Source organism: Macrobrachium nipponense, chromosome 17 (genome assembly GCF_015104395.2).
Source record: "Macrobrachium nipponense isolate FS-2020 chromosome 17, ASM1510439v2, whole genome shotgun sequence".
NCBI classification, from domain to species: domain Eukaryota; kingdom Metazoa; phylum Arthropoda; class Malacostraca; order Decapoda; family Palaemonidae; genus Macrobrachium; species Macrobrachium nipponense.
In genome coordinates this window covers 80509674-80521014 of record NC_087210.1, presented here as the reverse complement: position 1 = coordinate 80521014, position 11341 = coordinate 80509674, and the positions used below count along the sequence as shown (strand labels likewise).

General features: G+C 34.2%; 1 protein-coding gene across 1 annotated transcript in view; it reads left to right on the top strand.

Annotated features, from left to right (window-relative positions):
- Positions 1-1551: 1551 nt before the first annotated feature.
- Positions 1552-11341, top strand: part of LOC135196358 (trace amine-associated receptor 4-like) — a 319564-nt gene continuing 309774 nt past the window's right edge. Inside the window, exons 1-2 of the mRNA XM_064223137.1 lie at positions 1552-1676; positions 3521-5105. The gene's annotated coding sequence lies outside the window, so the exon portion shown is untranslated. The remainder of the gene's footprint in view (positions 1677-3520; positions 5106-11341) is intronic.

The following is an 11341-nucleotide window of genomic DNA, read 5'->3' as shown; positions in this document are numbered from 1 at the left end:
CAATACACAAAGCACTACACCCAAGAGCAAATACGGACAGACTATACATAACACGAAAGGAAGGAGGGAGGGGACTACTAAGCATAGAGGACTGCGTCAACATCGAGAACAGAGCACTGGGGCAATATATGAATACCAGTGAAGATGAGTGGCTCAAGAGTGCATGGGAAGAAGGACTGATAAAAGTAGACGAAGACCCAGAAATATACAGAGACAGGAGAAAGACAAGCAGAAAAGAGGAATGGCATAACAAACCAATGCAAGGACAATACATGAGACAGACTAAAGAACTAGCCAGCGATGAGACGTGGCAATGGCTACAGAGGGGAGAGCTCAAGAAGGAAACTGAAGGAATGATAACAGCGGCACAAGATCAGGCCCTAAGAACCAGATATGTCCAAAGAACGATAGACGGAAATAACATCTCTCCCATATGTAGGAAGTGCAATACGAAAAATGAGATCATAAACCACATAGCAAACGAATGTCCGGCACTTGCACAGAACCAGTACAGAAAGAGGCATGATTCAGTAGCAAAAGCCCTCCACTGGAGCCTGTGCAAGAAACACCAGCTACCTTGCAGTTATAAGTGGTACGAGCACCAACCTGCAGGAGTGATAGAAAACGATCAGGCAAAGATCCTCTGGGACTATGGTATCAGAACAGATAGGGTGATACGTGCAAATAGATCAGACGTGATGTTGATTGACAAAATCAAGAAGAAAGTATCACTCATTGATGTCGCAATACCATGGGACACCAGAGTTGAAGAGAAAGAGAGGGAAAAAATGGATAAGTATCAAGACCTGAAAATAGAAATAAGAAGGATATGGGATATGCCAGTGGAAATTGTACCCATAATCATAGGAACACTAGGCACGATCCCAAGATCCCTGAAAAGGAATCTGGAAAAACTAGAGGCTGAAGTAGCTCCAGGACTCATGCAGAAGAGTATGATCCTAGAAACGGCGCACAGTAAGAAAAGTGATGGACTCCTAAGGAGGCAGGATGCAACCCGGAACCCCACACTATAAATACCACCCAGTCGAATTAGAGGACTGATAGAAGCAAAAAAAAAAAAAAAAAAAAAAAAAAAAGAAAAAAAAAAAAAAAAAAAAAGATAATAATAATAATAATCGGGGATTCTTCTATCTTAGGTAACAGGGAATCGTGAACCTGGCGGATTGCAGCATCAGTTATAATGAAGTGGATCTCCATACAAAAAATAATATTGATGACATTATAATTTCAATATTAATTCATTATTCTGCATCGACAGAAAGAGCTATGAATGACTGGGATTGGGCGGCAGATTCAAGTGTTTCTGTTAACCGGATAGGGGAGGGTGGTTGCGTTGTTGGCGGAGGAAGGAGGAGGAGGAGGAGGAGGGTGGTTGCGTTTGTTGGCGGAGGAGGAGGAGGAGGAGGAGGGAGGAGGAGGAGGAGGAAAGGTGGAGGAGGAGAGGAGGAGGAGGTGGAGGAGGGAAGGAGGAGGAGGAGAGGAGAAATGATGCCAGACCGCGATCTCTTTCCCTCACCTTCGCTGAGTTCCCCTCTTCAGTTCTTGTTCTGACTCTCTGGTGCGTGGAAGGCCCTCTCTGGGAGGCCGCACTTGCCAGCTCACTCGCCACTTGTCCGACAGTCCACCAACTACGTATATCTCTCGTCTTTGGAAAAGTAAATGTTTTCCAGTTCCATATTATAAGTCTGGTCTGTCGTTTACAGCCGGTAAATACTTACTATCTGACTTAACGATGATTTAGTCCTCAGTTACTGAAGTTTGCAACACTTATGAGTAACGATAATTCGTTTGAGTCGAATGTATTTCGATATTATTGCAGCCTGCTCGTAAAATACTGAGTTTGAATTTGGTGTCCCCGTGACTCGTCTAAACTTAGATGTTTTACCAATACGATACGTTTGTTCGAATTCGTTTCGCTTTGATTACAAGACTGCTAAATGCTCCTCGCAAAATTGATTGCCCTCTGGGCCATAATCTGAATTTGTCATGCTCATTACTGCAGTTTCTTTTGAGAATTTACCCAAGTGTCATACCGTAGAGCCCCATAAAATCTGAATACGTAGTTAACATGAATCTGTCATCATGTATACAGGTGCTGTTCAAATTAAGTGGAAACTTTTCAAATAATCTTTTTTTAATTAAGATATACTCGTTTTCTATTCTTAGTCCATGCTTTTTTTTTTCATTATAAATGGTTTTCACTGACTCGAACCCCAGGGAAAATTATTGAGCATTGTTTCATTATAAGTTTATCATTACTTATGCAAAAATCACTTCGTAATTGGTATAAACTTAGTTTGAGAATTGAACTGTCTACAGACATAAAGCATGTAAATAGTGCTATATATATTTATATATATATATATATATATATTATATATATATATATATATGTATATATATATATATATATATATATCTATCTATACTGAAACATTCTGAAAGTAATTACAGGTAATTAGTAATGTAACAGAAAAATACGCGCAAATTACGCATGCATATATTTGATGTGTATACATAGATACATACACATAATTATATGCATACATATATACATACATACATATATGTACTTGTACACATATATATAATACATATATAGCATATGTAGACACACATTATGTATATATGTATATATATATAGATATATATATCTATATATATATATATATATATATATATATATATATATATATATATATATGTTATATATACAGCAGTCCCCGGGTTACGACGGGGTTCCGTTCTTGAGACGTGCATTGTAAACCCGAAAATTGTCGTAAGCTGGAACATCATCAAAAATCCTAAGAAAACCTTACTTTTAATGCTTTGGGTGCATTGGAAAGTATGTAAACTGCATTCTTATTGCAATTTTCATCCAAAAAACATTCAAATATTGATTATTTTGCATTTTTGGTGTCATATTTCTTCTGCAATATGAGAGTCGTAGGCGTCGTAACCCTGGAAATAATTTCTGATGAATATAATTGAAAAGCGCCTTAACCTCGGAACGTCGTAAGCCGAACCCGTCGTAAACCCAGGGGACTGCCTGTGTTTATATATATATATATATATTATATATATATATATATATATATATATATATATATAGATATATATATTATATATATATACTATATATAAACTGATACTAAATTTAATTATCGTACATTATTTTTCCTTTCATATCCTATTTAAGTATGGAGAAAACGAGGAAATACGATTAACTTTATATTTATAAGTAATCTACTAGTTTTCATATTCAACATACTCGCATCGTATTACTTAAATCTGACCAAGAATCAAAACATACTTTCAAAGAAATAATAAATAGCAATATTAAAAAGTATTTACTTGTGCTAAAATATTCAATCTATGTTGGGATAACTAACGGCAAAAGTATTTTTTAAAAATTTCTCTTATCTTTGTTTACAATTATATTCCAATTCCAGTTTCCATGTGTAGCCCGAATTATCCCGATATCTTATCTCTATTCCAGGTGTTTCGGTGACCACGAACGAAGGAATTACTTAAATAAGTGACTAAAGTTATTGACGGCGATAAAAGTACTCGAAGTACCAAGTGTTGAACCGACCTGTTGCATTGACAAAGTTTAACGAACTTTGAGTTATTTCTCAATATTATTATAGTGTCTACGTTATTCCACACAACTCACAAAAAAAAAGATAAAAAACAAAAATACTGAACTTTTAAACTATAGAGGATCAGAGAGTGAACGGAAAAGACATATCGAAGAGAATGGAAAGATAAAAAGTAATTTTTCTGATCTTATTCATTTGAGAGAATCGAAGAGGTTCAATTCTCTCCACTAATCGGAGTGAGACGAATATTTGAAAAGAATATTTTCAGAAAGGAGGAATATTTTAAAAGAATATTTTCTGATAATAGGAATATTTGAAAAGAAATTTTTCAGAAAGGAGGAATATTTTAAAATAATATTTTCTGATAGGAGGAATATTTTCAAAGAATATTTTCACAAAGGAGGAGCATTGTCAAAGAATATTTTCAGAAAGGGGGCATATTTTAAAAGTATAATTGGAGATAGGAATGTTTTAAAAGAATATTTTTTTGAAAGGAGGAATATTTTAATTTTTTTCAGAAAGGAGGAATATTTTAAAAATATTTTCTGACAGGAGGAATATTTTCAAAGAATATTTCCACAAAGGAGGAATATTTTCAAAGAATATTTTCAGAAAGGAGGCATATTTTAAAAGTATAATTGCAGAAAGGAATATTTTAAAAGAATATTTTTAGAAAGGAGGAATATTTTAATTTTTCTCAGAAAGGGGGAACATTTTCAAAGAATATTTTCAGATAGGAGGAATACTTTTAAAGAATATTTGCAGAAAGGAGGAATATTTTCTACGAATATTTTCATAAAGGAGGAATATTCTAAAAGAATATTTTCAGAAAGGAGGAATATTTCCAAAGAATATTTTCATAAAGAAGGAATATTTTCAAAGAATATTTTCAGAAAGAAGGAATATTTTCAAAGAATATTTTCAGAAAGGAGGAATATTTTCAAAGAATATTTTTAGAAAGGAGGAATATTTTCAAAGAATATTTTCAGAAAGGAGGAATATTTCAAAGAATATTTTCACAAAGGAGGAATATTTTAAAAGAATATTTTCAGGGAGGAGGAATATTTTAAAAGAATATTTTCAGGGAGGAGGAATATTTTAAAAATAATATTCTCATAAAGGAGGAATATTTTAAAAGAATATTTTCAGAAAGGAGGAAATATTTTAAATTTTTTTGGAAAGGAGGAATATTTGAGAATAATTTCATGAAAGAGGAATATTTTAGAAAATATTTTCATAAAGGAGAAATAATTTAGGAAATAGTTCTGAAAATAAAACATTCAAACTCATAAAGGAAGAATATTTTAGAAAAAATTTCTGAAAAGTTAAACATTCAAACTTATAAAGGACCAATATTTTAGAAAATATTTCTGAAAAAAGAAAACGCACAAATATTCGAACCGAGACCAAAAGTGATCAGAAAATGCAATGACATTTTCATACATTTAACGTCAATCCTCTCTGCAATTCCTGTTGTTTAAGGTAAGTGGTAATTAAGTATTTGACTCACGTTTTTACTTTTATCTTCTGTCAATCTATCTATAAACTTGTTTGTCCGCCCTGGGTTGGGGGCGGGGTAGGTAGGGGGATCGGAAAGGTGGGCCAAAATTTCTTAGGCGCAATCGAGTTTTCTGTACATCATATATAATCAAGCTCACCGAAAAATAGATCTATCTTTCGGTGGTCTCGGAATAATGCTGTAGGAACCGCGGCCCATCAAATTTTAACTGCGGCACGGTGGTGGCCTGGCCTATATCGTTGCAAGACGTACCTGCGATTACGGCTAAATTTAACCTTAAATAAAATAAAAACTACTGAGGCTAGAGGGCTGCAATTTGGTATGTTTGGTGATTGGAGGGTGGATCATCAACATCCCAATTTGCAGCCCTCTAGCCTCAGTAGTTTTTAAGATCTGGAGCATACGATAAAATAGAGGCCATAGATTCGAAAACTGTGACATGGACTTGGCTTAATTATTGAAACATAACTGTCAACAGACCTACCTGCCTCTTTCATAAAAAAAAAAATATAAAAACTATTTTGTTCTTAGATATAAATAAAAAAAAGTTCCAACATTTTTACCTAAAACAAAGACAACAGTTTGTCTCCTGTTGCATGAAAAATATATTTTTTTCTTGGATAATATATTTAATTTTTTTTCAGTTTTGTTTTATAAAAAAACAATTTTTTTCTTAAATAAAAAAATAATTCCAACAATATAATTCTATTTTTTCTTAAATTAAATATTAAAAATATTTTTTTTTCTGTTTTGTTTTGTATGAAGACAAAATTTGTGTCTGTCTGTGTCTATCTCTTTCAGGATGACAAAATACTGGCGGGGCACGTTGGCCCCCTTCGTCATAATCAAATTATGCTTTGTCTGACGCTCCTGGGTAAAGCTTTTTTTTTTTTTTTTTTTTTTTTTTTTTTTTTTTTTTTTTTTTTTTTTTCTTTTTAAGAATGACTGTGCGTCCTTTGTCCGTTTAAATGGTGTCTCTCCTGTCATTCCCTTTGTCTGTCTGACTGTCTGCCTGTGTTGTTATCTGTTCTTAAGTAATTATGTCTTTCCATCTCTGTATGCGAGCGACTGCTCTCTGTCTCTCTCTCTATCTCTCTCTTCTCTCTCTCTCTCCTCTCTCTCTCTCTCTCAGGATGCAGTCTCTCCTTTCCTTCAAGGTTATACACATCTCTCTCTCTCTCTCAAGATGTAATCTCTCTTTTTCCTCAAGGGTTAGGCCACTATCTTCTTTCTCTCCTCTCCCCCCTTCCTCTCTCTTACCTCCTCCCCCCTCCCTCGTTCTCTCTCTCTCTCTTTCCGCCTTGCTCTACTTTATTCTGCTCTATTTTTAGAATTCGTTTTGATATGGAAATCGAGTTGTAAATCATAATAAGGTATTTTTTAAGGCAGACACCCCACCCCCCACCCAACCGCTCCCCCACCAAAAAAAATATATAATATATATGCCAGCGTCTGTCTAACAGCCATCAAAAATTTCATTAAAACTTTCAAAGCCATAATTGCATAAGCTTTCTCTTCCCATTGACGCTTATGGAGCACCTAGCAACATACTCTCATTTGACTGACTGCGAGAGAGAGAGAGAGAGAGAGAGAGAGAGAGAGAGAGAGAGAGAGAGAGAGAGAGAGAGAGCATATCAAAGCGTGTCAATAAAAGGCGGTGCTAGGGCTTAGTTAAAGAAAATTGCCGATGTGAATATTTTTTGTCTCTGTTGCTGACCCGTCGTCTGTATTCATACACACACAGACGCACACACATACACACGCACACACATACACACGCACACACACAGACGCACACACACACAAAATCACCAATATAAATAAAAAAAAAATGAAAATAAAAGATGAAATCGTAAATCAATGAACCAAAAGATGAAAATATAAATTAGTAAAGAATTGTTATGTATTTATGTATGTACATATGAAACGCCCAATACAATTTTTGATAAATGAAAATAAAAAAGATGAAATCGTAAATCAATGAATCAATAGGTAAAATTATAAATTAGTAAAGAAATATTATGTCTGTATATATGTGTGTATGTAACCTCCATGATTAATTATATATTAGAAAATGAAAATAAAAGATAAAATCTAAATCAATGAATCAATAGATAAAAATATAAATTAGTAAAGAATTATTATGCATATATGTGTATATGAAACCACCAATTTCCATTATAAATTAGAGAAAGAAAATAAAAGATGAAATCGTAAATCAATGAATCAATAGGTAAAAATATAAATTAGTACAGAAATTTTATGTATATATATGTATGCATATATGAAACCACTAATATCAATTATAAATTAGAAAAAGAAAATAAAAGATGAAATCGTAAATCAATGAACCAATAGATAAAAATATAAATTAATAAAGAAATGTTATGTATTCATGTATATATGAAACCACCAATATCAATCAAACACCATCTATCGTGACATTAGGATTATATATGACGTCACTGGTACCAGCAACGCCTCCCAGTGGCCAAACCCCGAAACCATTCTGGACAAAATATATATTCAATGTCTATGCACATATTTTCATGATACACTAACCTTTTTAAAACCTTTAATACCTTTTTTTCAATTAACGCAAAACTGTTCTCTGAATGGGTTCTATAGAAATTCACAGTTGTGTCGAAAAACCTATTCATGTGTTTTTTTAAATTTTTCTTTTTCTTTTTAATTCAAATATATTTTTTTACAGCCAATGTATTCTCTAGTTATTTCCAGTACTTGGCGCGTCGAAAACAGTGGAAATTTTGTATCATAGTCCCTTGCTTTTTTATTTTTTTTTATTATTATTATACATTGTTCTCAGTTATTTTGCATCTAAAAAGCCCTATTCAACTAATAACATTTATCAACTCCCGCCATTATTATTCGTCTCTTTTATATTTATTCATTATTTCACATAAATTTCGAGTTTTTCTATCTTTAAATGCTGTTCCACAGTTAAGTAATTATAATGAATTATGATTTGCAAGTGGCCACAGAATCACTTATAAAAGTGACTTAAATAAAAACAAATGTCTTCATGACACTAAAAAAAAAAGAAAAAACAGCTAAAAAAATCTTGGTAAAAAATTCTCAGATCGATGAGGATTTCTTGATTCGTCGAATCCTATACCTGTCGGCTAGACCGCAACAACCCCCCCCCCCCAACCCCCCCCCCCCCCCTTTTTTTTTTTAATTAACTTTCTTGTCAAATCTTCATGCCTGAGCTGGGTAAGGTCATTCACTTTCCATAATTGTCCACCTCCCAGCTCCACCCTTCTCCCCAGTGACCCCCCTTCCCCCATCAAAATAATACTAATCATAATTAACGTCTGATCTGACCCACCTCGCTTTTGCCCAAGGTCTATAGACCTTGCCTTTTCCGTGTGCGAAATGTCCTTCTATTCAAATGAAAGAGCCGACGGTTTTTATAAGGATTCTCTCCTCATTTCGTCTGAAAAAGGCCTTTCTCATCCAGAGCCCAGCTCATTTCACACGACTACAAATCTCATTACACGGGTTTACACGTCATCACACCGAATTACACCGATCTGCGTCGAATTTCTTCAGTATGCCACACGCCATTACACGCAATACTTATCAAAAGATTGGACATCATCGTACAACAGTTTTTTGAAAGTTTTTGCCCTGTCAGTTTGTGGCTTCTACAACTCGGTTTGTGATTTATACAACTCATTTTGGGATTTCTACACTTCGGTTTGTGATTTCTACAACTGTTTGTGATTTCTGCAGTATACAACTCAGTTGAGTTTCAATAACCGAGTCTGTGAATTCTACAACTCCCAGATTTCTTTGTAATATATATATATATATATATATATATATATATATATATATATATTATATATATATATATATATATATCAAACATCAAGAAAACACAAAACAAAACAAAAATTATGTTAGTTCCAAAACGGGAAGAGACTATAGAGATATGTCGTGAGTGTGATCTCGTAAGGAACCTTGAAAGTATTTTTCCTGATACCTAATATTTTTAGGAATAAAAAAAAAGGATCTGGTTAATGAAAAGGAACGAGAATTTTATGGTAGCTAGCTTTTTCCCAACTCTCTCTCTCTCTCTCTCTCACACACACACCCACAGAAGAACTGAGGTTAATAAGTACCCTTTTTAAGGCCTGTTTCTCAACATTGCACGTCATGCAGGGTGTTCATAAAGTCCCAGTACCATTACAAGTATTTATTGTAATGGTACTAAGACTTTATGGACACCCTGTAAACGCTTACTTTTGTCTGTCTCTTTACCGACATAATGTAAACCAAAGTTTTTTTCTCTCTGTCTCTCTGTTAAAACGACATACGCTTTCGTCTCGCTTCTGTATTTTGCTGTCTGTTTCCTAAACAAGACACAAGACAGGAATGTTCTACGCTGTCTGTTCGTCTGTCTGGCTGCAAATTGGAATGTTGATCATCCCTCCACCTTCCAATCATCAAACATACCAAATTGCGGCCTTCTAGCCTCAGTATTTGGTTAAAGTTTCGTGGACCGCGGTTCAAATACTTATACCGAGACAACCGAAAGTCAGATCTATTTTCGGCGACCTTGATTACATACGATGTACAGAAAACTCGGTTGTGCCGAAGAAACTTCGGTGCTGGAGAAATGGTTGGAACGTCTTTCACTAGGCCTAGTGTAACATATGTTCTTTTCTCCCTATATTTTTTCTTATTAGCTTCTCAGAAATGCGACTATTGTGGCCGGAAGCATTACTTATGAAATATTAAACTTCTCATATGCAACCAAACAATAGTTAATGATATAAACGTTAAAATGATTCAGTTCCTATTTTTCCATCCACATGAATGTACGCAAATCATCCCAGATATGTTTACAAAAGCTCAACCAATAATGGTCGTAAGATTTGCAATCAGGGAATGAATAATTTCCTAAGAAATTCTTCTTCTAGGAAGACGTAAGTCTAGTTTAACAAAACCATTCTTGGAGAGGCAGTAAACGCAATGGAATGCAATGATAGCACTGTATATATGACACATACAAACGTGCGCAACAGTCAAGTGAATTTACGTAAACATTTTGGCTAAAAATAGGGTATTTATTTCAGTTAAAAACGCATTTGTACCTTTGGATTGTTAAAAGAATTTGAAATCTACGAAACTGAGCATGTTTGTGTATTTAAGTAAAAGATATCCCTGCTTGTTTAACTTGCTACTCGTTCCCTGTTAAAGGTTTGGTTAGGCAAGCTATTTTTCCCCATTTATCTCTTCCATTTTCTATGATACATCGTTTTCTATATTCATCGCTGCAGTCTTATATCGATATGCACTGGTTTTAGATGCACTTTGCTTGTGAGGTTTTTCTGCACAAGGTTTGCATATATCTATCATTTCGTGCCTGCACTAATTCATGATATTCATCACTGATACATTACAGCAACATCTGTCATGCGCTTTCGTCTTTCAAAGTTGTTCCAAGGTTTTAGAGAACTGGTATCGTCTACATCCATGCGCGCGCGCGAACACTGCAATAGACGCATATATGATTACTACAAATGTGTACCAATCTCTACAGGTCAGAGATGATAAACGAATCAAATAACAAAATAAATTAGACTACAGAGGCAACGAATATATATTAAGAGTGGATTCCCTGGGCCCCGTCAGAACCAGACATGAGTAGAGCTATTCAATTAGTGGCTTACTAGTACTATATAATTCTCAAACATAATACACAATCATATCCAATCACAAAATCTCTAATAATTTTCCCCTTCAATTAAAAATACAATTTAACCACATCAGTATACTTTTATTTTACAATCTGCTGTTTGACAGAATTCGGAAAATTTATATTCGGATCCCATAAACTTGTGTATAATGTGGTCTTAGCACTAAGACAGAAATGGCTTCGCTTGGCACACACAAAAAGGACATTGTTTTGGTCCAAAAGTGGACATGGTAGATACAAAAATCGCATTTTCATTATGTAAACGAGTTGAAAAGACAGACTTGATTAAGTTACGTAAATTGGACATAAAGAAGGAAAGAACAATTGGCACAAAAGTACTACGTTTTTTTTAACAGGAAAAAATCTTTAGGGCTATATGAGAAATGAAACGAGGTTACGCAGCCATCCGATATTTGCGTGCAGTTCCATCTCTCCTTGAAAAGAGAAATCCAATTAAACTTCATAAAATAA